We start from the raw sequence: 27,690 nt of genomic DNA, 5'->3' as shown, positions 1-27,690 counted from the left end.
GTTATGTGACAAGTTCCAACCACCTCATGCCTGAAACCATTTCATTATTCACGTTCGAGTTAGTGAGTATTTACTACCAGAATTGTCAGTCCCATGAATTTTAATTGATGCTTTAACTCTCATGGGCAGTGGCTGTCACCAGCCATCTCTTTCAAGGGCGGAGTTTATCAATCTTAACCACGTATTTTACACTTGGTGATCGAACGGTTCAACAGTTGTCACTGCGAGCCACCCAATTTGTTGAGTGAGTTCTCTCTCCAGATGGCACGGCACTGTATATCACGCATTTTGCTTTCCTATTGTTGGAATAGCACAACTCGTTTGTTGCCTTGCAGCAGTTTTGTGCCGTTTAGTTAGTGTGCTTTTTGAAGAACTAATTTCGAACTTGTATACAAGTTTCATTTCTAACTTATTATTTCCATATGTAAATTTAGTTCATGCTAGTGACCTTCAGTGCAATAGTTACGTGGAAGAAGTTCATTTCATATTTTTGTAACTTCAAGTTACCACTGCTAACCACAGCGCAACTGGAATATAGCTCTCATTCAGTATGACTAGGTCGTGTCTTAGTGATGATTAAATACGAGAACTACTTTTCGAGGACCTTCCATCAGACTCAGATATTGAAATAAGTGAAGAACGACATTGATTCTACATATGAACCATACTGTGATAATATTGAGTTATCTTCTGAAGAGAGTAGCAGTGAAGGAGGTAATTTACCTAAAAGGAATAGTCACTTGTGCAATAATAAACCACCTTGCATGGCTAGAATTCCATCAAATCATCATTCTTTAGCCTCTGAATTATTTTCTCTGTCCATGCTTAGACGTTCGTCATCACCCCTGGCTACAGCAACAGCATTTGTGACAGTTCTTCACATATACATCCAAACAGCCCAAATCATTCTGATACCTCTGAAGGATCAGAAAGTGTACCCACTGTTCAGGATGGTCCTCTACAATGGAGCCAAAATTTCAGAGCTGAAGAACTGCCCTATTTTGTGGAAAAAAATTGGCCCTACAGCTGTTTTTGTAGGGATGTCAAATCCATCACCATATAAAATATTCTGTCAAATTTTGCTGATGAAATGGTGAAACTTCAGATTTCACACAAAAAGGAAAGCCTTTATCCCAACTACTGAAGGTGAGGAGGGTTTTCTTAGGCATCAACTTTTTTATGAGTGTCAAAATTACCAAGTTTTCGAGATTATTGGTCTTCATCTCCAGTTTTAAACTAGTCATATATGCACATATGTGAGCTGATGGCTGTAAAACTTCAGTTTTCTCCTCAGTCATATCCATTCAAATGACAACTATGATGCCTAAAAGGCGACAGACCAATTCTGACAAGCTTTTTAAAATAAGGCCTTATGTTGAAATGTCTAATAAAAGGTTTGCGCACTGGTACCGGCCTTATCAGGAAGTAGCAAATGATGAATCAACGGTAAAATTTAAAGCAAAAGCTCAATGAAGTAATACGTGAGGGACAAGCCTGTGAAATAGCGGCTATAAAATATGGATGCTGTGTGATGAATCTGCACGTAACTTGAAGCTCCGAATTTACATTGGAAGATTAGCTACAGGGAAGTCTTAAACGGGACTGGGTGTACGGGTAGTAACAGATTTATGTCAATAACTTTATGGCATAAATCGTATTGTTTATGTGGGTAATTTCTTCACACATTTTAATCTTTTTGTCCTACTTAATTCCCAGAAGACATTTGCAGTTGGAACTGAAACCTACACGTTAATTCCTTACAAAACTGAAGGAAGATGGAAAGAGGGGTCTGACAGCCAAGTCAGCAATCATGGTGTAGCATTTTGCAAGTGGATGGACAAACGAGCCGAGAATCTGATCGCTAATATGTATGACCCTAGTGACACCACAAGTGTTAACAGGGAGGGAAACATGGATCAACTACTGTAGTGTCGTGTCACCGTATATTGAGTGACTAAGAGGAGCATGAATTTTGTTGACAATTTTGATCGTCTAAAAAGAGACTAAAGTTGTGATCGCAAAAGTAAGAAATGGTGGCATAGGCTCTCTCACTTTACTGATATTTGTGAAGTGAATGCGTTTATCATACACAAAGAAATTGAAATGGAACCATTCACAAATAAAGACATCAGAAGGGAAGCGTACGAAGGATTGCCTGCCAAGGCAAATATCCATTGCAGTGGGCTAAGTCAAAAAGCGAAGAGCGTAGCTATCAGTGAAGGTAAACCACACGTGAATAAGCCGGTCAGTTTGGAAGGCAGTGCACATCAGCCAAAACAAGCCACATCAAGAAGATGTGCGGTATGCAGCACACGTTCTGTTAGAACTGTGTGGATGTGTTTATGGCATGTGCCTCTGTCTATGAAAATGCGAAACTTATTTTCAAACATGTCATTCTCAGTATGATGTACTTCTGAGTTGTTTGTGTAAATAACTTCCCGAGAAAAGTGCTCAAAATTCTACATCTCAAAATTTAACAATTAACTAAAGAGTATTATGGGCGCTGGTTAACATAGGTAACCACAGTGCAATTGACTAATTAAAAAGTGAGCAAATTATATAATTTTATTTTAATAATTTTCTGGTAAAAAGTTTCATAATTTTACAAATCACGTGTTTTCATTTTAAACAATTTCCTGCCCCTCAGAGACGAAACAATGTGTGGTTAATATTGATAACCTCTGCCACTGAAAGAGTTAAGGAAATCCGTCCACGCACGCGCAATTAATTTGGACCGCGTAGTGCAGTTACATCCTGTTAGTCTCAACCTAGACTGTAGTGACGTATTTAAATACAGCGGATAAAAATTACGAAATCCGTTTCGGACGGGCCAAGGAGTACTTTTTAGTATGTATTTTAGGTGTTGAGAAAATTTACCTCCGATGGACTGCATGAATATAACTTGCGTTGTCTTGAGTTTGCCGATTTCGAACAAACACATGTGCGCCACTAGGAAGTTAAGGCCGAGGCAAACTGCGTGGCAAAGGTTAATGTTGTCTGGTATCTTGAAGCAGTACTTTTTCTGCACATGGACCATTTCGCGGAAAAGACCACCTTGCATCTGCAGGCAAAGAACTTTCTCTCCGACCTGAAACAGGACTTTTATAAGCACTTTTGTCAATTTGGTAACTGATCACTTTATGGTTTCAGGCTCACCTTGAATTCAGTCACTTCACTTCCTGTTCGTGTCACAATTCCAGCACATTCACTGCCCATGATCACAGGAAAAGAATTACTTTTGATTATGCCCAGTCGCAAGTAGTTGTCCGTAAAATTAATACCACAGTAGTGGACTTCCACTTCAACGTGATCTTCTTGAAGACGAAGAGGAATTGGAGTATCTTCGACCTGCAGACATTTATTAAATAACATTTCGTATGTGACAGTTAAGAACCAATTGTTAACTACTACATAATTATTGTAATGCAAATTTCATTGACAGTGTGATTCTCATCCTTAACACTGTACACCTGTTTATGACCGACAGCTTTACTGCTCAGTTTCATCTTTCGTCATCGTTTAGGTCTGCACACTTGTACAAATCGGTGAGCCTCTTCTGTCAAATAATGGCCTACTCTTAACAAGGAGCTGACGAACGATTTGCAGCAATAGGAGGAAGTGAGGATGCTTAAAAGGTTGTTCAAATTGCAGAGTAATCGCGAAAAGTTTTACTGAATTAGTGATCTACGTGTTTTCAAATTAAGGCAGTTCAATGGCCCACTTTCAGCTGAGAAATTAATGAATTCTGAATGGCAATACGTAACAGCGCTACAACATTGAAATGGAATGGAAATGAAGTCCCATGCTTCTTTACAGAGCGTAGGGGAACGATGCGGGAGACCCGCACCGCTTTACTAGGCAAGGTCCTAGTGGAGGTGGTTTGCCATTTCCTTCCTCCGACCGTGATGGGGATGAATGATGATTAAGACGACACACCCAGTCATCTCGAGGCAGGAAAAATTCCTGACCCCGCCGGGAATCGAACCCGGGACCCCGTGCTCGGGAAGCGCGAACGCTACCGCGAGACCACATTATCTACCTAAATTCAACTGACTGCTACTTGATCTCCCCTGTAGTTCACTTTGGAATCGATAACGGTTACCAAATGGGACGTCTTCCTATGTGAATTTCGCACAGCGCTCTGAACAAAATTTACTGGAAGGTGTTAAGTTTCCAGCAGCGCCGTGATGGTATTTTCAGCATTACACTGTTGAAGAGACGTGCAATTCTACTGTATCAAATGGACGTCTTCACACTTATCGTGGCCAGTTGTGCTCGTGTAACTGTTGGAGCTTCTCGCGCCCAATATGGGTAAGCTCAAACTGATGGGAATGATTGTGAATGATGTTTTTATTATCCATTACCTCCTAGGCACTACGAGAAAAGGGCTAACAACTGTTAACTAAATATATACTGACAGCCAATGCTGTTTAAAGGTTCAGGAATGTATCGCATAGAACTGATCAGACTGGAATTAAGTGTTTTCGTACATTACATTTAATTTGTGTATGACTATGCAACTTACGTCTATTTTTTGAATTCCGCCATGGCCTGTCAAAATAACGGATTTCACCAGGCGGGTCGGTTCTGTACACTGCATCTGCAAAAACAAACAAAAAAAGCAAAGTCAGGGATACTGTTTCCTTCGTCTATTTTTATCATGTGTTTTTGTTCTGCTGTTTTAGTGTTAGCACGAAAATAATCTTGTGATAGCGTACAATATTTTAAAATTGTGCTCTTAAAGTCTGAAGATTTCTTTACATCTGTAGAGAATGCCTTTCGTCGCTAGAAGTGCTCAGCCTGAATTACGAAAGCGGCAATTTGAGGCAAATACACGTGTCCACAAAAAGTAGTTTACAATGGAGTGCTGCATTTCGATGTAGCAAGTCAGCAGTAAGCCATACCGAAAGAGCTATTTTTCAATTTGAGGCCCGCCATGGAATAATAGATACCTGATTAGTTGCGGGAAAGCACACAGAAGGGTGTCGGAGTTGCGGTACTTTGGTTATACTATGTAGAAACCCTATAGGAACAGATCCCAAAGATGATGTTTAACTGGCCGAGAGCTCAGGAAACAATTTATTTTACCAGTAAATTTGGTTCTGATAGCCTCGCGTATACGCTTCTATTCTAAATTCGTCAACGCTCTGAATAGCGATCCTGTGATACAACATTTATGTAAGGAAAATACATCTGGCCGCAATATTGCATGGGTTTTTGACATCTCTCCCTTATGTTTAACAACACTCAACCACGTCTAGGTGTGGCGGTCGGCGTGATAGTATTCTACAGCAATTTTTGGTAGGCTAGATTTTGACTAAAGGTGGCACGTTGCTACAGACGGCAATTTTGAGTCAAGCTATCGTCTTGCACTGTTCGCCCTGAAACATTCATTAATGAGAATGATTGCAGCAAATCAACCGTGGAAATAGGGGTTTCCTGGATGGTTTTAACAAAATCGACTTTAAACTAATTTGATGTATCAAACACTTTCTGACGATATCTTATTTTCTCAGTAGCATATCATTATATTGAAGTCTCGTGGCTGTAGGATAATTTTTATCTTGCTGGAACAGCAGAAGTTACGTTATTTTTTATTTCCAAACATTCATGTTACTGGCGTCTGTTGCACAGAGACTGCTGGACATCCGCTGCTGAACATTGCAGTCTTTTTGTAACTACGTGTCAGTCAGATTGCCTTATCGAACTACGTTCCCGCTGCTTATTTGATGGTGAAAAGTTCTAGCACTTTTCTACATCCCTATTCCCTTTTACTTCTGGAAATTTAACGGTGCATCACTTCTGACAAGTTTTAGTTATTCAAAACTTAAGGATAAGTAAACGACTTGTAGGCAAGTTAGAGCCACTAGGATTTTCCGATCGTGGAATAAAGTAGTTTCTAAATAATTGGGAACAGATTCTCTCGTCTAAGACTTTAATGAACTCTCACATTGCCTCACGGTGTAATGTCATTTGCTTTCTAGAACAGCCGTAAAGGCATCTCACTGAATTTACAGAACAGCACTAAGTGTACTGTTTTAGTGTCACAACTTAAATTGGTTTTCGGTAGTAGGTTGCAACATTTACTGGACTGCTGTTCCGAACTGCACATCCCATTTGCCGTCTGTTAAAAAGAAGGTGACTGATAAAGTGGGCTTCTGTCTTTACAGGCACTAGATCAAAAGAGTGACTGCCTCTATTTTTATGAGTGCAGCTCGAGCAAAATAATAAAGCAGCCATCACACGAAACTAAAGTAGAGATTTCTCATGGGCTAGGAATCTATCCTAACATCCATTTGTGGCAAGTTACAGAAAAAGAGAAATGAATCTCAGTATACCTAACCAGTGCAGCCCCAGAAGACAATTTAGTCTTCCGCTCGGTACGAGAATAATCTAGTATTGTCACTGCAGTAATACGACAGCTCCACGAGGATATGAACTACTTACTAATGCATGTAGTTTCGCCATACGGCCAGCGGAAAAGTTGCTGTCGAGTTCCTCGCACGAGGATTTTTTGTACTTTCTACACGGTAATGGGAAACTTTCTAAACAGCTACCCAAGACATATGTTGCTAACTCTACGAACTAACCACTGTGCACACTACATGGTAATGATCCACGACGTTTAGAAACTGAACAGCGGATGGTAAGAACGTGAAAGAACGTACCTAAGTTCAGTGGCCTGCGCGTTGTTTTTAAGCACCAACATTAAAACTGTGTACAGGACCGGGCTACAGTTCTGTTCCGTAACAGTTCTGATGTACCCACACGAAATGTAAATGGTTGCGGAAACACATTTTACCTCTTAACCACAAATAATCATGATCTACTAGAGAGCATCATGATGGATACAGGGATAAGTGAACACAAAGTCATTGTAGAGAGGCCCAAAACCGTATCAACCGAAACCACTAACATAAACGCAAAGTTATTTTTAACACCAGATAAAAATATTACTTGATGCCTTTCAAGCTAATGATGTAAGTGTAGACGACATATGGCTCAAATTCTAAGACGCAGTGTCGACAGCAATAGATATATTCATACCACGTACGTTAATAAGAGACGGGAATAATCCACCATGATACACAAAACACGTCAGAACACTGTTACAGAAGCAACGAAAAGAAAAAGGCATGGCAAATTTAGAAGAACGCAAAATTCCAGGATTTTTGAAGTTTCACGGAAGCTCGATATTTAGTGCGGACGTCAAAGCGAGATGGCTTGAACAGCTTCCACAATGAAACATTGTCTCATATTACCGATGATAGTGCCATCACAGTTGCGTTACTTAATACAGCTTTCCCTAATTCCTTCACGAAAGAAGTAAATATTCCATAATTCGAAACCAGAACAGCTGTTAGCCTGAGTGACAAAAGTAGATATCTTAGTTGTTGCATAACAACTCATATCACTTCAAGGCAAGGTTTCCGTTCCAAATGGTATACCAATCCGGTTCCTTTCGGAGTATGCAGACACAATAGCGCCTTTCTAACCAATCATACAGAACTGCTCACTTGACGAAAGTCTGTTCCTAAGGACTGGAAAGTAGCACACCTCACAAATATCCAAGAAAGTACATATGAGTGACATCTAAATACAGACCCGTATCACTGACCTCAATTTGCAGTAGAATTTTGGAGCATATACTGCACACGAACATTGTGAATCACCTTGAAGAAAGTGACTTTTTACGTAACCAACACGGATTCAGAAAATGGGTGCTGCCAACAAGGGATCTCAAATTGTTCTGATCACTATGCGACTTGACTTCTGAGTTCATCAGTACTCTAGAACTTAGAACCACTTACACTTAACTAACCTAAGGACATCACACACATCCATACCCGAGGCAGGATTCGAACCTGCGACCGTAGCGGTCGTGCGGCTCCCGACTGTAGCGCCTAGAACCGCTCGGCCACCCCGGCCGGCAAAGGGGATCTCAGATCGATTCCATGTTTCTAGGTTTGCAGAAGGGTGTTGCCCTTCCTCACAAAAGACTTCAATTGCTAGCGTATGGGGTGTCTTCTCAGTTGTAAGACTGGACTCGGTTTCCTCTCGGAGAGGTTACAGTTCGTAGTGATAGTTGGTAAATCATCGAGTAGAACAGAAGTGTTATCTGTCGTTACTCAAGGTAGTGTCATAGGCCCTCTGCTATTCCTAATTTATATAAAAAGATCCAGGTGGTTATCTGAGTAGCCCCCTTAGATTGTTAGCAGATGACGCTGTAATTTACCGTCTAGTAGAAATTAGGCGATCAATTTGAATTACAAAATTATCTAGGGAGAATTTCTGTATGGTGCGAAAGTGGCAACTGGCACTAAAGGAGTGCGAGGTCATCCACATGGGTACTAAAAGAAATCCGCTGAATTTTCTGTTTACGATAAATCGCACAAATCTAAGGGCTGTCAGTTCGACTTAGTATCTACGAATTACAATTATGAGCAACTAAAACTGGGAAGACCACATAGGACAGACTCTTAAGTGTGAATTTCAGAGTAACCATGTAGATGTAGAAGTTAGTATGTGGTACGTTTTAGCTTCCTAAATTCGAAGGAATAACGACGGTCAGGGAACTAGGTCTGCGTGAGGCAGCCGAACGGGAATGATTCATGAAATGTTTGAAAACATGTTGCTGACATTTCATCGTATCTTGAAATAGGTAATTTGAAGACATGTGCGCCCGTCTCTACAGGCCCTTTGATAGTTTATGGATGTTACGCACTGAACTATCTCTTTGAACGGAAGCCCGTTTCAGCCGCAGACCTGTAAGTTTCCAGGAGCAAGAAGAATTTTAGTATTTCGCGTAGTAACTCAATTCAAAAAGGTGTTTTTAAGAATCGGAATGAAATATGGACGAGTCATAGCAGTACGGTCATTATTACAGTTACAAACTTGGAGCCGTGATGCAGCTTGACTCACTACTCTCAAATACCGAGACTGTTCAGTATCTGAAAGCTACAGCAGGTGGTGGCGTGCAGAGGAAGACCATTTCAAGAATTTGCGAAATGTTTATCGCTGGCATTTCTGTCCAAATGAATGAAGACAAGAGTATCAATTTCTTCATTATCGCTGCTCATGCACTGAATCTTCACCTTCAGGCATGACTTAATTTATTATTTATTTACGACTAAGTACTCAACGCATTTTGCAGGAATTTGGCACTGAGTGTACCCGCAGACTTTTTGTACCACCCAAAAGATGTTACGTCAAACATTTGACACAAGTCACTAGCTTCTGCTTACAGCGGAGCAGAAATCACCCCCGTTGTCTTAATACTGTATTTTCGTAAAAGAAGCACTTAGGTACTACCAGCAAACTGTAATTCCAGACCTAACGTTTGCTTGCTTCCATCCTTCAGGTCACATTTAGCACGTTAACCGATTTATTAAATAATTAACAGTCCGAAACTGTTCCACACGAGGGAGTACGAAACTTAAAGAAACCAGCAGTTCACTAGCTGACTAGCTGGCATAGAGGACGCTACCTCACGAAAGCGGTCCACAGTTTATTCACATTGAGCTAAAAAACGTGTATACATTGTCCCACATGAGCCATGAGCCTCTTACATAGTACTCTAATGCAAAATGTTCACAAGGAATGCTTAAATCGAGCTCTTTGGGGAAAAAAAGAAAAAACGAACATCTACGTCAACATCGAGTGGTATTGAACTGCGGAATTAACACTGTTTTCCAATCCACTATTAGTATTATTTGGCAAATGGAGTCTAAATGGGGGCACTAAGGTTTAGCTGTTCCAGTATTACAGGCATATTAGCTTTGGAGAACGTGGGAATTAATCAGCAACAAGAATAGTGCATCATACCCATAGTCTAGGTTAAGATCCCCGCGAGATTGCTACAGGCAACTACCGGTTATGAAAAATTTGAAGAGAAATTTAATTTCCGTATGAGAGTCTTCCATGAAGAGTTTTAATTGATAAAAACCATTCAATAGCCACGATCGCACAAAATATTTTTATTTAAGACCAACGGTTTCAACAGCTTTCTTGATCTTCAGGTATTAAACATCTTTTCGTAATAGAACAGTTTTATTTTAAGCTCAGTCTCATGCACAGATATGAAGTGGATAAAACTCTGCACACTACAATACTCTGTTATCGCTAAAATATTTGGAAACACTATCCTGTGCAAAAGGCGATGTCCATGTTTATACTGCTAACAGACGATTGTTACAAGACACAAATGCGGTACACATCTGTTTACATATGTTGGACACACTCTTCGCTTTTAATGGTTTCTATGTAAATAGGAAGTGCATAACTCTGTAATTAATCTTACATTTTGCGATTGGCTATCTGAAATTCGGAAGCAGTTCTGCCCGACACACTGCGGTCTACGCTGCCCATCGTCTTAAAGGAAGCCCTACTCTCACAGGTCTGTAAGTAAACGAATACCGAAGAAGGGGAGGGGGGATATGACATTCTCTCAATGACGATTTTACCTTTCCATCTGATTACCCCAAATTAACTTTTACCGTATTGTTCCATCCGACCTGTTGCGACTCTGTGGACGACTTGCCACCGGTTCATAACTGAAGCTATATTCCTTTAAATCAATCTGAATGAAAGAATTCTGTAACTGTGGTCACACGTTGAAGTACAACCAATTTAACAGCTCATCCAGTAAGTTAAACTACGTCGTATCTGTCATTCAACACACCTGCACCAATATTAATTTATATTGCTCACACGTAATTCCCCAAAAGTATTCCACTATATATCATTTCATACTTACCACCGTGGGTGGTTGGAACTGCAAGGGTCCGGCGGCCATGATTTCTGAAGTAATTCCTGAGGTGAGAGAAGAGTAGTATAGTAGTCTTTCTAATTTACGATTACGTATAAACACCGTAATTAATTAGTCCACTGGATTAAGACAGTTGTTTAATAATTTTGTCATGTTCAACGTCTCTGTGAAATCTGACCCTATCCAGTTTATAAACCAGTCCGATAAAGCACCAATTTAAAAACAAAAAACTGCTCGAACTGTTAGCTATTTGCCTATAACACACAAAACGTTAATCTGTTTCGTCTCAATCAAGACTAGCATAGGGCAACTAACCCACGGCACTCACACACCATTAGAACTTACCAACAGAACGAACAACGAACTGCAACTGCTGAAGGAAAGTCCTGTTCTACCGTTAATAAGAGCTGGAAGCCAAGGGTGTAGCAGATCTCGATCATTCATCCGGCAGTTGATTGGTATACGAAATATCACGTGATGTCAGCTCTTCCTTGAGAGATACGAAGCGCCGCCTCAGTTACGCTTTGCGTACTATCCACGTATTGCCTCTTATTGACTTGTCTTTGCGTATACGTTGTATAACGTGCCCTAAACACGCACCAACCGACCGACCGACTGACGAACTTTTCTCGTCGAATTGTCGGGAATGACGACCCGACAGCCGACGTCTTCCACCCTACAAATTGTGCCGTTTGTAGCGCTATCGTACCAACCGCTCCGCGAAACTTTTGTCCCTGGGCGTGGGATTAACTGCTGTTCTGATTTACAGGACAGGATGCGCGGTGGACGAAACTATAAGGACAGAGGTGGTGGACAAATTTAAAGACTGCATATGTTTGTGGGACACGTCGTGCGAAGAGTATAGTGACACAGATGCAAGAAATGAAGCACTTTTAAAATTTTTTAACAATTACATAATGGTTTAGTTTGGCACGTAGAGAAAATAGAAGTCCGTTGACTTTCTCCTTGTCAAAAATAAAACTTAAAACCCGAAATGTCGAAATTCAATGGACGTTAATTAGTAAAATATTGCTTCATTGTTGTATGTGTTGGAAAAAGGCCAGGCTATATCCAAGCCATCTCATATGAATAGCAAAGCGTGATATTTTTGTTTTTACTGTTCTAACCGTTGCTAAATGCTTCATTTCCTATGTAACAGTTGTTGCATTAGATAATATGTTCCGCACCATGTGTGATTTTTCGTCTTCGAATTTGAAATAAGTTTCTCAAACTTACAGGTCATCTTGTGTGCTACATACATAAATAAATTAATAACGTTTACATGAGCGTCTTTTGTTTCATTTGTTTTGCTTCGCCATGATGTATTTCCATAGCGAACTATATATCACGTTGCGGGTTGAAGGATTCATTTTAGTTAATAACTGTGGGGATACAACAACACTGTATTTGAGGTCTTCCTAACTTCTGCCAGTGCCATAAATCATAAATTGATTTGATGATGTTCAGCAGCTACTTAATGGATGATGATCCATTCTAGATAATCACGAAAATCATCAGCTCCCAGCTGCTTGAGAAACAGAACGTTCATGAACGCCTTTCCTTGCATTGGCCACTTCTTCGCCTATAGCTTTCTCTCGGCTTACTATGGCCTTTTAAACGCTAAAACAGCCAAGGCTAATCCACGTTTCTGTTTCTATGTAGAACCAAGTGGGATCTTGTAGGATTAACGAGGTTAAATAAATCACAACAACAGGTCAACGCTGTAATCGGCGAGTGCAGCCGGTAGGGACGTGTTAGGCTGCCACGAAATTGGTCGCTCGGTCAATCGGCCGATAAATTGCTGCATGTGTAGACGCCTTCAAGCTACCAATCCAAAGCTTTGCCAAGCTGTAGCTGAAACCTCCGAGGATAAAAATGTATCAGCTTCAGGTTTCTGTAGTACATTACGTAGTACTTTCGAACAGTGAACGAGAGAACGCCAGATCACTTGCTTGCAGTACATGCAATTAATTACATTTTATGTGTTACTACACTACCATTATTTTCATAGTAACTTAATTATTTGTATGCAGTGGTGCTATAATGACATAGCGAATCTGTTTTTATAAGACTGATCAAAAAATCACGTGATACAAATTGCCAGCGTGCGTTCAAGCAAAATTTGGCTGCAGAATATGTTGAAATCTGATTAGGTTCAAGTAATATGTGGACAGTTTTACAACCAAACTATTCTGCACAGTACTGAAATCCACAGCCGGCCGCTGTGGCCGAGCGGTTCTAGGAGCTACAGTCTGGAACCGCGTGACCGCTACGGTCGCAGGTTCGAATCGTGCCTCGGGCATGGATGTGTGTGATGTCCTTAGGTGAGTTAGGTTTAAGTAGTTCTAAGTTCTAGTGGACTGATGACCTCAGATGTCAAGTCCCATAGTGCTCAGACCCATTTGAACCATTTTTATTCCGAATAAGCCATCAATAATATCGCGAACATTTGAATTCTCATACATCTTCTATAAATGGAAATGCTGTAATGGGGCAGACCGTCCGCATTCAGTTTTAAATACGGGCCCATATGATACTAGTTGTGTTTGTGCCATAAAGCAAAACAAACACTTAGTTTTAAACAGAGGCATAATGACCACATGGGTATAGAGCTTTAAAAAACGTACCTTTGAAGATTATAAATCAAAATGATTCAAATGGCTCTGAGCACTACGAGACTCAACGTGTGAGGTCATCAGTCCCCTAGAACTTAGAACTACTTAAACCTAACTAACCTAAGGACATCACACACGCCCATGCCCGAGGCAGGATTCGAACCTGCGACCGTAGCAGTAGCGCGATTCCAGACTGAAGCGCCTAGAACCGCTCGGCCACACAGGCCGGCGACCATAAATCAGGAACTCGTCGTACCGTGATAATGTTCTGCCTTTCTAGCGGACTACACCATTCGATTAACAGACAAGTTAAATCAGTGTGTCAGACTGATTAGAGCCAGAACATTTGCATTTTACGCTAACTGCGAAGTCACAAAATGACCTGCATAATGACTTGCAATTTCATTGGTTCTTCCCGTGCCTTTCGTGTTGTGTTCATAGCAACTTGTGACGTATCGCGCATAAGCACGGCGAATTAATCCCCTATACTAAAACAGGAAATGAGCAACTTTCTTTGACGAATAGGTTTTAATTTTATATGTTACACGTGTAACGTTCTTTACAACCTTGACTGGTATTTACTTGACACATTACTACGACGGAATACTGCTGTTGCATCCATTTTGCTGTCTTAAACAATGACAGGGTACTATGTCTCGTTAGTATAATATTCATGCGCAAATTGTCTGAAGGTCTGTACTATTAAATTTCTACGAGTACTAACCTATGGGGGCATACAGCAGATATTCAATGTAGCTGGAAGGTGATGGGAGGGAAACTTAGTCTGCCCGTGAAGCGAGCACCATCGCAGTTGACGAGTACTGTCTACGACAAAGGTTCGGGTTCGCGTGTTACTCAGACCAACGATTTTATTGTCAACACATAACGTATTTACAAAGTCACGTAGCTTGGAAGCACGTTAAGTCACTAGCTGTAGGAAAACGCTGCATTTCGTATTAAGGTTGTTACGGTGCAAGCATGATTATCAACGTGCTTTTTACGAAATTTCCTGATAGGGAAAGTAATGGAGGTTTTTATCGTCTTTGGCAAGATGTTTTAGTTAAATTCTCTCTAATAATATCACACATTAATCAGTATATCGAAGGCTACATAGCGGAATATTGGCTTCTGGTGCTTTATTAAGTACTTGCATATGATGAGCATTGTGACAGCTTTATTCTGGAACTTCTAAATCCGTCTGCCTGTGTATTGACGTCATCTTCGAGATTTGTAGCAAAGTGACTTTTTCGAAATTGTAATGTTCCGTCAGTGTCAGTGTCATCTCCACCGGAAAATAAACAACTGACGGTCATCATCATTATCATCATCGTCATTATCTGACGAGCTCACACTTTTGAAACTGAAAGGCGTCATATTCGTTCAGACAGCGGGGGATCATAGATTATTCGCTTTGAGGTTGGAAATTGTACATTTCACTCTATATTTAGATGAAATAATTCAGTTCTCTACCGGCTATCTGAAACTGGGTTTCTTTGTAGTATGTAGGCTTTCACCGTCAATATTTACGACATTGGACCATGGCCTAATGCCCATCACATCACGAACAATTGGGTTTCTGTTTGTTTTCGGTATTAACAACGAGCGTACCTATATAATTATTGGTGGCTGATCCACATTTGTCGGGGCTTAAGAAAAATATCACTTTCTTTGATGACACTGACTATTAGCAGATGGCAACTGTACACAATTCGCTTGACGACCGCTTTTACATTCAGGTAATTTAGTGGAGGTGGGGTAGATGTTAGAATTGAATTGTAAATTCAAATTTGTTGGCTTACACACAAAAAGATCTAATAAATGTAAGAATTTCTCCTTTTCCAAATCCATACTCAAAATTTTTTTCCGTATGTGGTATGGTACAATACAGCATCTTTCGCCGTCTGTGTTGGTGAGGCAGTAAATTCGTCCACAAGGTAGTCACGCTGCGTCACTGCAATACACTTGGGAGGTGTGACTGTGGGACTTGGAGTCCTGTACCACCCTCCAACGGTGACAGTACGACATCAGTCAGGCGGAAATGAGTATCCCAACTTGGGCAGGTAGGGTGGGAAAGAATTGGATGTAGAACTGGGGACTAGTCCCGCTAAAGGATGTAGCTACGGTGGGCATGCCATGTTTATCGTTAACCAAGATCTGTATCAGAGTCCTCTAGGATAGTTAGAGGAACTGGATGTCGATGCCAGCGGCGTGGAAGTGTGGTCCGAAAATGGCCTAACCCATGGACAGTGTCCCGTAGGGGATCCTTTTTCTCATAGAGCCGCCGCGCGTGGTTGCGTATGGTCATCTTGAGGAGGACGATATCCGCTTCCTCATGGAGAGTCACAATTCTCGTGAGTGTGGAGCGTGCAGGCTCCACCGGAGAATCTTGAGGACTGGTCGTGAGTCGTCCTTGGGTAGCCCAGTTGGTAGAGCACTTGCCAGCGAAAGTCAAAGGTCCCGAATTCGAGTCTCGGTCCGGCACACAGTTTCAATCTGTCAGGAAGTTTCATATCAGCGCACATTCCTCTGCAGAGTGAAAATCTCAAACCGTTTAAAATTTTGGTGAAGAAGAGGAGAGGCGTACTCAGAAGGTAACTGGCCACGTTTCCATCGTAGGGTCCGCTGGACTTCCGCCATGGAAGTAAGATGGGGAGCAGACAGAGGTGGACGGTTGCGGAAAAGCGGCAAGAGCTGTAAGGACATCGTGTTCATCCTGTAGTTCACCCGGGAAATGTCTTGGACAAGGGGGTGGATTTGAGCCTCGAACGCGTCCGCCAGCATTTCCACGATTTGAAGTGTACCATACGACAAATGTGCTGTTGTGCGATTAGGATGGGCAGTCGCCGCTAAAGTCCATCACGGGGGACGAATTACAGCTCAGTCAGACTTATGATGTCGGAGGAAAGCGGACATCCTGTCTTCCAACGGCTCGGACCTCCAGTCGGCGAGCCGATGGCAGAATTCGCGATGGAGGTGCCTAATTTGGCGTTTCTCCTGAGTATTGCGAAAGTGCTTCCACCGTCGGCGGTAGCAGTTTGTTTGCACCTTCAGCTCCCGTAAAAAAGGAGGCAAATCGTCCAGGGGGTTAAAGGCCTAGGTACAGTGGAGAGGGAGAGCTTCACTACTTTCCGTATGGACCATATTGGCTGGTGTTGTCAAGTCGAGGTCCTGCCGAGTGGTGTTACTAATTACCCTGGCGAACTTGTCCCAATCGGTGAGGGTCGCAGTAGAACGAACACCAAATGAAAGAGAAGCATCGGTGAGGGTACTGGGTCATGGTTGGCAGCCAGTTTCTGGAGAACTTCCAGTGGAAATTGAGTGGCGACGTTTTTGAATATGGCTACATACAGAATGGCTGGCCATTGGAGTGGACTTGTATATGGGTAGGTTCATGGGGGCCATATACAGACAGCGCTAAAGTGTCCTGCAGGTCAAGGAGGAGTTGGACTTTGGGGTGAAAGACACAAAAATTGTAAAGCCGGGTGTTTGGCATTGAGATCTGCCCCAACGATGAGGCTGTCGAAGGCTGTCAAAGTGCGAAGGTCCACTTCAAGCAGTGGTCTGTTTGGGCTCAAGTACACTGCTGCAAATGTAATGACACCAAGGCATGTGGAGATGGTAACAGCTGTCGCCTCTATCTGTTACAGTGGCTGGAGAGTCTCTTGGGTATGGACAAGAGCTTCATTGAGGAACAGAGGCGTGCCTCCATCATGGCAGTCGAGGCGGTCAGAGCTGTAAAACATTATGTTGCAAAAGTGGAAACCATCCACCATTTAGAGGCGTGTTTCAGTAAAATATATACACTATGGTAATGGAGGAAGGTTTTCAACTCCGTTTTCATCTGTTTGATGCCATTGGCAGTAAAAACACAGGTGACAAGGTCCCGAGGGTGCTAGTGGGGGTGTGGTATTCGATTCGCCATTACAAGAATATATGGCTAAGCATTTCCACTAGGGCAATGTCATAGGAGAGGCCATCCTCTGACCGACGGATTATGTGGCAGTATCACGAATATCAGACTGGATGGGGGGCGGGGGGTTCATGAGAAAGGAGACGACCGGGAGGATTTCACGGTTGTTATCCCAAAAGGACATATCAGTCCCCACCACTGGGGGAGGGTCCCAGGTGGGCTGCTAGCTCCTGCGGCAGGCGGGGGTGGAAGGAGTAGTAGGCAGATTTGGGGTAGGGGGATACAGCCACAGGTGGACTGGAGGGGCTGCAGCTGGCTCCTCTAGACAGTGAGAAGTGGAAGTCATCATGGAAGATGGGCAATGAGGAGGAGAAAGGGCTGCAGCAGAAAAGGATGTCATGGTAGTCTGGGCAGAAAGGGGCACATGTGCCTCAGAAATGTATGGTGCCTCAGTGGCTGGTACGACAGCAGCTGCTGAGAGAGGTGCACCTGGCTGGCCCCACAAAACAGGAAAGTTGGTGGTGTCCAGTTATTGTGGGGGGGGGGGGGGGGTCTATTTCATCTTGGTTTCTTTTTGGGAGGAAGTGAAGACTTCAGTGCCTTCTGGTAAAAGGGGCACCCCCACCTGGATGCCATGTGGTGGGGATCGTGGGTCGTGCCAAAACACGTGGCGCATGTAGGTTTTTCTGAGGTGGGAAGTATACAGTTTTCTACTAACTGTGTGCTTACACACACAACACATCGCAACGGTGGAGAGCAGTAATTCCTAGTATGCCATAAACGTTTGCATTTGTGACAGATGGCTGGCCTGTTGCGGTCGTTGTACAATTCAATCCGGACCTTCATGTACAGAAGGTACCGGTTGTGGCAAATCCGCTCTATGACCTCGCTCTGGCAAAGGGAGACGACATGGCTAGGGCAGGGAATCAACGACCAGATATCAGGATCCCTCTTGCTATACCGGTGGACCAAAGGGTCCTCGAAACGGAGCCGAAGCAGTTCCTCCTTGACCTCCTCTGCCAAAACGTCTGGTGGCAAATCCTTCATGACGATTTTGGTTCGGCTATTTCCTGACGTCTGGTTGGTAAAGTAAGGCATCGCACTTGATTTGACAAATTCGAGAATGGTAAGATATTCGTCCCTACTGTCGAGAAGGTAATTCACATGATGTTTTTGGTAAACATCCCACAATTGGTCGAAGATGAGCCTCTGGAGTTCTGTGTTCAGCTGTGTATCATTAGTGACATTATAAACCACAATAGGGGGTAGCTTCTCTTTCTTAAGAGGGCTTGACGGGCCCTCCTGAGAAGAGGGTCGGGAGCAGGAGTCATTTCCACATCCACAGGACCATCCGGTGCGGCGTCCCCCAGGCCCGTGTGGTCGGAGGAGCGTCTTGAGCGTATGGAGCGACGGCCAGAGGATTTTCCGACTGGGTCAGTGTGCCCAGAAGGCTCGCCACGGTGGTGGGACAACGTAGGAAGAGGTGCACCCATAGGTACAGCTGTGTGGTGGTCAGAAACAGCCGAGGCGGTCGCCGCCTCACTACGAGAAAGATCAATTACTAAGCGATCAGGTGAGTCGTCGGACGACGACGACGCGAAAGAACGGTCCCTGGCACGGGACAGTGGACAGTCGTCATGGTGATCGCGGTGATCGGTCTCAGTGCCGGTGGTATCCACCAGCGACTTGTGGTTGGCCCGATTCAAACGGTCCTTCACCCACTGCGAGGTGGGTGGATCATCCGCCGCGATTGGAAGCCGGGGTAGAGCACAGCCGGCCAGGGTGGCCGAGCGGTTCTAGACGCTACAGTCTAGAACCGCTCGACCGCTACGGTCGCAGGTTCGAATCCTGCCTCGGGCATGGATGTGTGTGATGTCCTTCGGTTAGTTTGGTTTAAGTATCAAATAACTTCCGGGAATTCAGCCAGGTAACACTTTCAGCGACCGCCGATATTTCGGCGGGAGAACACCCCGCCATTTTCAAGGCAAACTGCAACGGACAGGCGGCGTACATGCAAATTTAATACCTCGGTTCTCGGATAGAAGCAGGAAAGACAACACACACACACACTGAACACTAGTGCCACCAAAGATGACCAAAGTCAGAGCTATCGATAGTGAGACTATGAATTCGCAGGTGAGGCAGCACTGACTCTGTTCCTCTGTTCTTTGACAATGGAGAGAGCCGGATTCCAAACAGAGTTTAAACAGAAACCTCCATCCCTGTTAACGAGGTTGCTCGCTAATTTAATCTCAACTGCCTCCCTAATGACACTGTCCCAATAGCTGGACGTGCGTGCCAATATCTCGGTGTTATTATATAACGTGGGGTGACCAGTATCCAAGCAATGTTCGGCAATAGCAGATCTACTTGGTTGCTGTAATCGTGTGTGCCGTTTATGCTCAGTACATCTGTCCTCCACAGTCCTGATAGTTAGTGTTTACTCAGAATTATCATCAATCACATTGATTACCTCTACGGGGAGGAACTGTATCGGTGTTTACGTAAGTTGGATAAACTTCGTAGCTGTCGAGTTAGACTGCAATGTGCTTTGTCGTTTTTATTGAGGTGTCGTGATGAAAATCATGTCCCAACATTTGCTAAGGTTGTGCACCATATTAATTCTCCTGCCGCCAATCGTATCAAGCAACTTGCTGGCTTGGCTCTTGTTCGCGAAAGGATTCGTTTTAATCGTCGACGTTTGAATTCTGTTTCCAAAGAATTGTATCGTTTTCATTTAATGGTTGCATCTGAAGTGTATGATTTCACTTGGGATTGGTTGGACGGTGCCTCATGGACCCAAGCTGACTGGGAGTACAACTCCGTTACTGCCCGGCATTTGGCAAAGTTTGAACGTTTTCAACGCGCGGAGTCGGATGTTATATCTCGACGTTCTGTGATAAATCTCACAGAGAAATCTTTTGACGACGCAACCTTATCCGTGCTAGGGAAGGGTTTAAATTTTGCACCCACTCCGAAGAATTTGCCGGTAGTTGATATTATTAGTTCAATTGAACAGGCAGTTTGCAAACTACCTCCTGACACTGCAGAGGAAGTTAGGAGGGAGGCATGCCGTGTTTTGACTAGGTCTCGTCCACCCAAGAGTAATGTAACAGCAGCAGAGAGGGCTGCTTTACGCTCTCTCAAAGTTGATCCCAGTATTGTTATTTTACCTGCTGACAAGGGCAATGCCACCGTTGTTTCAAATAAACATGATTATGTACACAAGATGCAACGTTCACTATCTGATTCAGCGTATCGCAGAATCGATGCTGACCTCACGAAAAGTGTTGAGAGAAAGACCAACAGCCTCCTGAAGAAAAGTGGTTTGTCGCAGGACACAATCAAGAGGCTTAACACCTATAGTGCGGTTCCCCCTAGGTTATATGGCCTTCCAAAGGTTCATAAGGAAGGGGTTCCTTTCCGTCCTATAGTGAGTATCATCGGCGCTCCGACATATCGTGTATCCAAGCACCTTGCTTCTCTGTTGAGTCCACAAGTAGGACGGTGTGAACATCATATCAGGAACTCAGCTGATTTTTTACGTCGTTTGGAGGGACTGAGGCTGAATGACTCCGATATTTTAGTGAGTTTCGATGTGGTCTCTCTCTACACTCGTGTTCCCTGTCTGATTCGTTGCGGTTAATTGAAGCCAGGTTTGGTGCTGATTTAACTAATCTCTTTAGGCATGTGTTGACATCCACTTACTTTTTATTTAATGGCCAGTATTACGAGCAGACAGATGGAGTTGCGATGGGTAGTCCGTTGTCTCCTGTGATCGCAAATTTGTTTATGGAAGACTTCGAGGAAAGTGCATTGGAGTCGGCGCCCTTAAAACCCGCCTGTTTCTTTAGATACGTTGACGATACCTTCGTTGTTTGGCCTCACGGTAGGGAGAATTTGAATATCTTTCTAGAACATCTGAACTCGATCCACCCGAACATTCGTTTTACGATGGAGGGGGAAGAGGATGGTTCCCTTCCCTTTCTCGACATGTTGGTTAGGAGGAAGGATGATGGATCATTAGGACATGCAGTCTACAGGAAACGTACTCACACCGACTTGTACTTACAAGCTAATAGTTGTCACCATTCGCTCAGCGTGAAGGGGTACTTCGTACCTTGGTACACAGGGCACATGTCGTTTCTGGCGCTGAGACTTTGCCAGCTGAGCTGTCCCATCTTGAAGCTACATTTCGTCAAAATGGTTATAGTGATAGACAGATTGAACGTGCGTTGCGCTTTCGACCAACTGTACATCGGGTGATTCATGATAATTCTGAGTCAACACCTAAGTCTACTACTTTTTTGCCTTACGTAGGAAACACGTCCAATAAGATCGGTCGTATTTTACGGAAATACGATGTGAAATGTGTTTTCCGACCTCCATCTAAAATTAGAGCACTTTTGAGTTCCGTTAAGGATGATCTTGGACTGCGTAAGGCGGGTGTATATCGTATTCCTTGTAGCTGCGGCATGGCATATATTGGTCAAACTATCAGGACCGTGGAGGACAGATGTACTGAGCATAAACGGCAAACACGATTACAGCAACCAAATAGATCTGCTATTGCCGAACATTGCTTGGATACTGGTCACCCCATGTTATATAATAACACCGAGATATTGGCATGCACGTCCAGCTATTGGGACAGTGTCATTAGGGAGGCAGTTGAGATTAAATTAGCGAGCAACCTCGCTAACAGGGATGGAGGTTTCTGTTTAAACTCTGTTTGGAATCCGGCTCTCTCCCTTGTCAAAAAACAGAGGAACAGAGTCAATGCTGCCTCACCTGCGAATTCATAGTCTCACTATCGATAGCTCTGACTTTGGTCATCTTTGGTGGCACTAGTGTTCAGTGTGTGTGTGTTATCTTTCCTGCTTCTATCCGAGAACCGAGGTATTAAATTTACATGTACGCCGCCTGTCCGTTGCAGTTTGCCTTGAAAATGGCGGGGTGTTCTCCCGCCGAAATATCGGCGGTCGCTGAAAGTGTTACCTGGCTGAATTCCCGGAAGTTATTTGAAAGTTGTATACGCCAGGAGAAACTCAGGTCTCACATTGATTTAAGTAGTTCTAAGTTCTAGGGGACTTATGACCTCAGAAGTTAAGTCCCATAGTGCTCAGAGCCATTTGAACCATTAAGAGCACCTTTGCGGACTTCACTTTGGCAGTCATGAAACAGACCAAGCAGAGTGTGGCTCCGTCAAAAGAGTCAAACATTATACAGTGACGGTATCAACAAACTGGGGGCTCGTTGGGAGAAATGAGTTCTTCGCCAGTTTCACTACTTTCAGAAATAAATATGTAGACCTGAAGAACTAAGACTTACAATGTTAATAACGATTGTTTTATTTATAAAGCTTCTTTCACATAAAAGTTATGGGGCACCGCTTATCAACACGCCCTCGGACATGTACGTCATCATTATTTCTAGGGTTATCCCGCTTTCCATTTGACATACACACAAAAAAAGGGATACGTTAACAGCTGTATGCAAGGGACGGCAAGACAGATTAAACACACCGAACGATAAAAGCTTGCGTTCACTATTCGTGGTAGAATCATTGTTTTATCCTTGAAAATATTTTTTTATGCTGAGGAATGCGACATGAACAAAGGGGTTCACAAAGTATATGTTGTTCAAAGGGTTCGAGATTCAGTCATCCATGACCATTATATATCAGATGAATGGATTAACTTCTGAACGAAAACCAGGCTGGTCCTAGTCGTCAACGTCCATACTCTTTCCAAAAACTTACAAAACCGCGTGAACTTAGACCCTTAATAAGTTTGGGAGTTTGTTGTGTTCGAGCATTCACATTTCATGATTGTTATGGACTGTTATCGATACTACGAGGCAAATATGGGCTGGTAGTAAAGAAATATATATCAATACAAGGAAAACATAGACTGGAAGTAAAGAATGAAATTTCTAAATTAATAGGAATGGAAAATTTTAAATTTACTTTCGCGCTGTGCGAAAGAGACTTCGAAAACCGGCGCAATAGTTACGACAATGAACGTTCTACTGGGGAAAATATGGCTAAAACCCCGTGGGACCAAACAAATTTAAGTTTATATTGATCTCAGTAAATCACTGAAGGAATGTGTCATGGAGGTATCCAGAAAAGGGCAATGGCTGATAATCAGACTCATCTATGAATCGTCCTCCCCAAAGCAGTGGAAAACAGAAGTATTTCGAATTGAAACAGCATCAGAGTGTGTTACAGTTATGTAGATTTAAACTGAAGACACTGACAGTGTGAGAAGAGGGAAAGAGGGAGAATGAGGAACAAGAGAGAACATCATCAGGAAAGAGAGGAATGAGAAGCGGCGTGACTTGAGTGAGAAACCGAAAGGGAAAGGTCGTAACTGGGAGATGAGGTTCGCTGCAAAGACTATGGAAGAGCTGATTCTTCTGTTGAGTAAAATTTTCCTAATGACGCGGCGTAACTTCCAAACTGGCTTTATTCACAGCACATTGGCATGGGAGTATGCAGTTATAATGTATTGGTATTTATTGTTCGAATGTGACAATACCTACAGTTAAAACTGGAAGGGAAGATGCGAAATCAGCTATTAAAAAGACACACAACAGTTCCTAATGACACGTCGTTGACGGATCGTTAAAGCCTAGTTATCTTTCCTTTCTTCAGTGAGACCCAGAAACATTAACATCGACAGCTAGACAATAGATTCAGAATTAGTCTTGAATTCCTCTATGGAGAGTACGCTATAAGGAAATACAGTAGTTGTACAAAAATATACGAACGCCACAAGAGATGCATCCTGGAACTTAAATGCAAATGCTAGCCAAGCCTGTCTGGTGCGCTATTATATCTGACCAAGAACTGCACCTGTGCCATATTCTCAATACTTTGCTATAAATAGAGTGACGAATGACAGTGGTAGAGTTCAGGCTTGTTCTACGCAACTACGTCACGCGTTCTGCGACAGCCAATGAACGAACATTCAGTAATGATCTGAACGCTCTGCTGTCAATGTCAATTTTGTTAAATCCAATAACGACTGGTGTCGTGATAACGAAAACTACAGTCTATAGTGACATGTAACTAAGTCTACAGACCATTTTGGGCTTAGATTCTTACGTCAGGTGAATTTTGATTCATTTACGTACCACCATTTACCCATTTATTAGTTTGGAGAGACAATAAATGTTTAGTTCTATGTCGTGGGCTGCTTACCTCTTACGACTTACTCTCACAGCTTACTTACATGTCGCTTGAAGATGAGGGTTTCAGTGCTATGAAACCGGTTGTGGTCTGACAATAAAACGATTAATACAGATGAAGTGGCTTCTTATTCTCCAAGCTCATAAATCACAGCTATGGTTTCCCTTTCCACAAGGTCTTCTGTCAATCGGTTTCCTCCGCCGAACTGGTCATGGAGTGACAACAAATGTTGAGTTCCATGTTGTGGGCTGCTTAGCTCTTACGACTTACTGTCACAACTTACTTACATGTCACTTGAAGATGAGGGTTTCAGTGCTGTGAAACCGGTTGTGGTCTGATAATAAAACGATTAATACAGATGAAGTGGCTTCTTATTCTCCAAGATCATAAATCACAGCTATGGTTTCCCTTTCCACAAGGTCTTCTGTCAATCGGTTTCCTCCACCGAACTGGTCATGGTAATGTCTTTATGCTGTTTATTTTTATTTTGCACGACCCCTGTATTTGACTAACACTAAAACTGCTTGATGATCCAGACCACATTAGCCATGCACTTTCCAAAAGAGCAATCCAGATACGGCAGAAAAATAACGAGATCTGGGCTGGAGGAGAGAGGAAGAGGTTGCATTGAAGCTGTGAACTAGGTTTGCTAAACTTGCCCCGATAGGTGAGTCAGTTCGGGCATAGTAAGCTTATTTCGCTCCATAGCATGGTTTTCATCCCTGAGGAAGCTTTAGAGCTGTGTATGATGCAAGAATTTGTTACCATGTTTTAGCTTAACACGTATCAGTTCGCCAATAAGACGGATTACAAGTGTAAATGTTCATCCTAACAAATATTTCAGTAATGAGGCCGTTGAACGGACCATATGAAACGCTAAAATGATTAAGGATTAACATCCCGTCAGCGAATATGTTCAAATGTGTGTGAATTCATAAGGGACCAAACTGCTGAGGTCATCGATCCCTAGACTTACACAATGCTTAAACTAGCTTATGCTAAGAACAACACACACCCATGTCCGAGGGAGGACTCGAACCTCCGTCGGGAGGGGCAGCGCAAATATTACGGGGCCCAGTCACAGAATGTGACAAATGGTTCAAATGGCTCTGAGCACTATGCGACTTAACTTCAGTGGTCATCAGTCGCCTAGAACTTAGAACTAATTAAACCTAACTAACCTAAGGACATCACACACAACTGTGCCCGAGGCAGGATTCGAAACTGCGACCGTAGCGGTGTCTCGGCTCCAGACTGTAGCGCCTGGAAACGCACGGCCACTCGGGACGGCACAGAATGTGACATCTACATCTACATGGATACTCCGCAAATCACATTTAAGCGCCTGGCAGAGGGCACCAGTTAGAAGCCTGAATAATCACATTTTGCAGCGCGGACGTTCAAGGAGAGAGCTAATGAGGTTCTGGACAGTATCGACGGGGATGTGGAGGCATGTCGACTCCAGTGTCGTAGCAAGTTTTGCTTGGTTTCTCAGTTTAGGATCCATGGCACAGGAAGCCCGATCGAGGTGGTCCCACAAATTCTCGATTGGCTTTAAATCAATGCAATTTGATGGCTAGAGAAGTAGGTAATCTGCTCCTGGTGCTCTGTGAACGAAGGACATACACTGCGAGACGTGTGGCACATTGCGGTGTGCTGCTGGTAGGTGTGACACATTGCAGTGTTCTGCTGGTAGATGCCACTGTGGCGATGGGAAACAAAGTGCATGTAGTGGAGGGCATGGCCCTTAAGGATGGATGCATATTTAGGTTGATCCGCTGCCCCTACCATAATGACGAACCTCATCAGGGAACGACATGAAAACATTCCTGGGACGATAACACTCCTTTCACCTGCCTGGACTCATGGGAAGATTATTGCCGGGCCGTGCAACCCAACGGTTATTTGGTCAATGGAGTAAAAAACGTGATTCATCTGAAAACACCAAATGTCGCCACTCAGTGGAGTCCAGTTGCTCTCTCACTCGCAATTTCCAGCCTTCGTCGCTGATAAACAGCAGTCAGTATCGGTGCACGAACCAGGCACGTATGCAGCGAAGTTCGCTGAAAGGTTAGGCAGCAGCAGCAAGCTAAGACACACGCAGCAACAGGGAAGAAACGTATTTTGTGACTTTTATGAGATCCTAACCAGGAGCGAATTTTATTATATCATCTGTGTGCCTTAATAATTTAGTCTCTTGAGTTTCTGCGTGTTGAGTGCGGATGCGAGCCGAGTTCGTGACACTTCGCTCTCAGCTGCAGGCTGTGATGGTCTCGGTTACACAACTTGAGGCTGCAGTGGATGGGCACAACTGTTGTGGGGCGGCCGTTGGGATCCAACGAACGTCCACCGCGTCAGAGTCCTCCGATAGGTCCTCACCGGTGGCCAGCCCAGTTTCTGCTCGCACTGAGGTTGACTCCTCACCTGTGGTCGAGTGGGAGGTCGCCAAGGGGCGAAGCAGGCGGCGAAAGACTTCCCAGGCGGCCGCACGTGAGACTTTCCCGATTTGTCTGACAAACACGTGTCAGGTGTCTGTGGCTGACACTGTCGCTGAACCAGATGCCGTCACCTGTTCTGTTTCAGAAGAAACCTCTCAGCCAGCAGGATCTGGACACTCATAGAGGGTGGGATTATTGATACCTCGGAGCTCCAACGTTAGGCGCGTTATGGGACACCTTAGGGACATGGCTGCCAAGAAGGGAAAGAAAACCAATGTGCACTCCGTGTCCATACCGGGTGGAGTCATTCAAGAGGTGGAATGGATCCTCTCGGATGCCAGGAAGAGCACAGGGTGCAGCCAACCGCAGGTGGTGGCTCACTTCGGTGCCAGTGATGTGTGTCGCTTTGGATCAGAAGAGATTCTCTCTGATTTACAGCGGTTAGCAGAAGTGATAACGGCTGCCAGTCTTACTTGCAAGATGATAGCAGAGCTTACATTAGCAGCATAGTCGACCGATAGCGTACCTCTGTTACAGAGCCGAGTGGAGGGCCTGAATCAGAGTCTCAGACAGTTCTGCGACCGTGAAGGCTGCAGATTCCTCGACTTGCGCCATAGGGTGGTGGGGTTTCGGGATCCGCTAAACAGGTCAGGTGTCCACTACACACAGGAGGCGGCTACACGGGTAGCAGGGGCTGTGTGGCGTGGACTTTTTTTATGTTAGACAGTCTCGGGAAAGATCAAAAAGGGCTTCAGTCACAAAGG

The sequence above is a fragment of the Schistocerca serialis genome, chromosome 5 (genome assembly GCF_023864345.2).
Source record: "Schistocerca serialis cubense isolate TAMUIC-IGC-003099 chromosome 5, iqSchSeri2.2, whole genome shotgun sequence".
Taxonomy (NCBI): domain Eukaryota; kingdom Metazoa; phylum Arthropoda; class Insecta; order Orthoptera; family Acrididae; genus Schistocerca; species Schistocerca serialis.
This window is presented reverse-complemented; position numbering follows the sequence as displayed.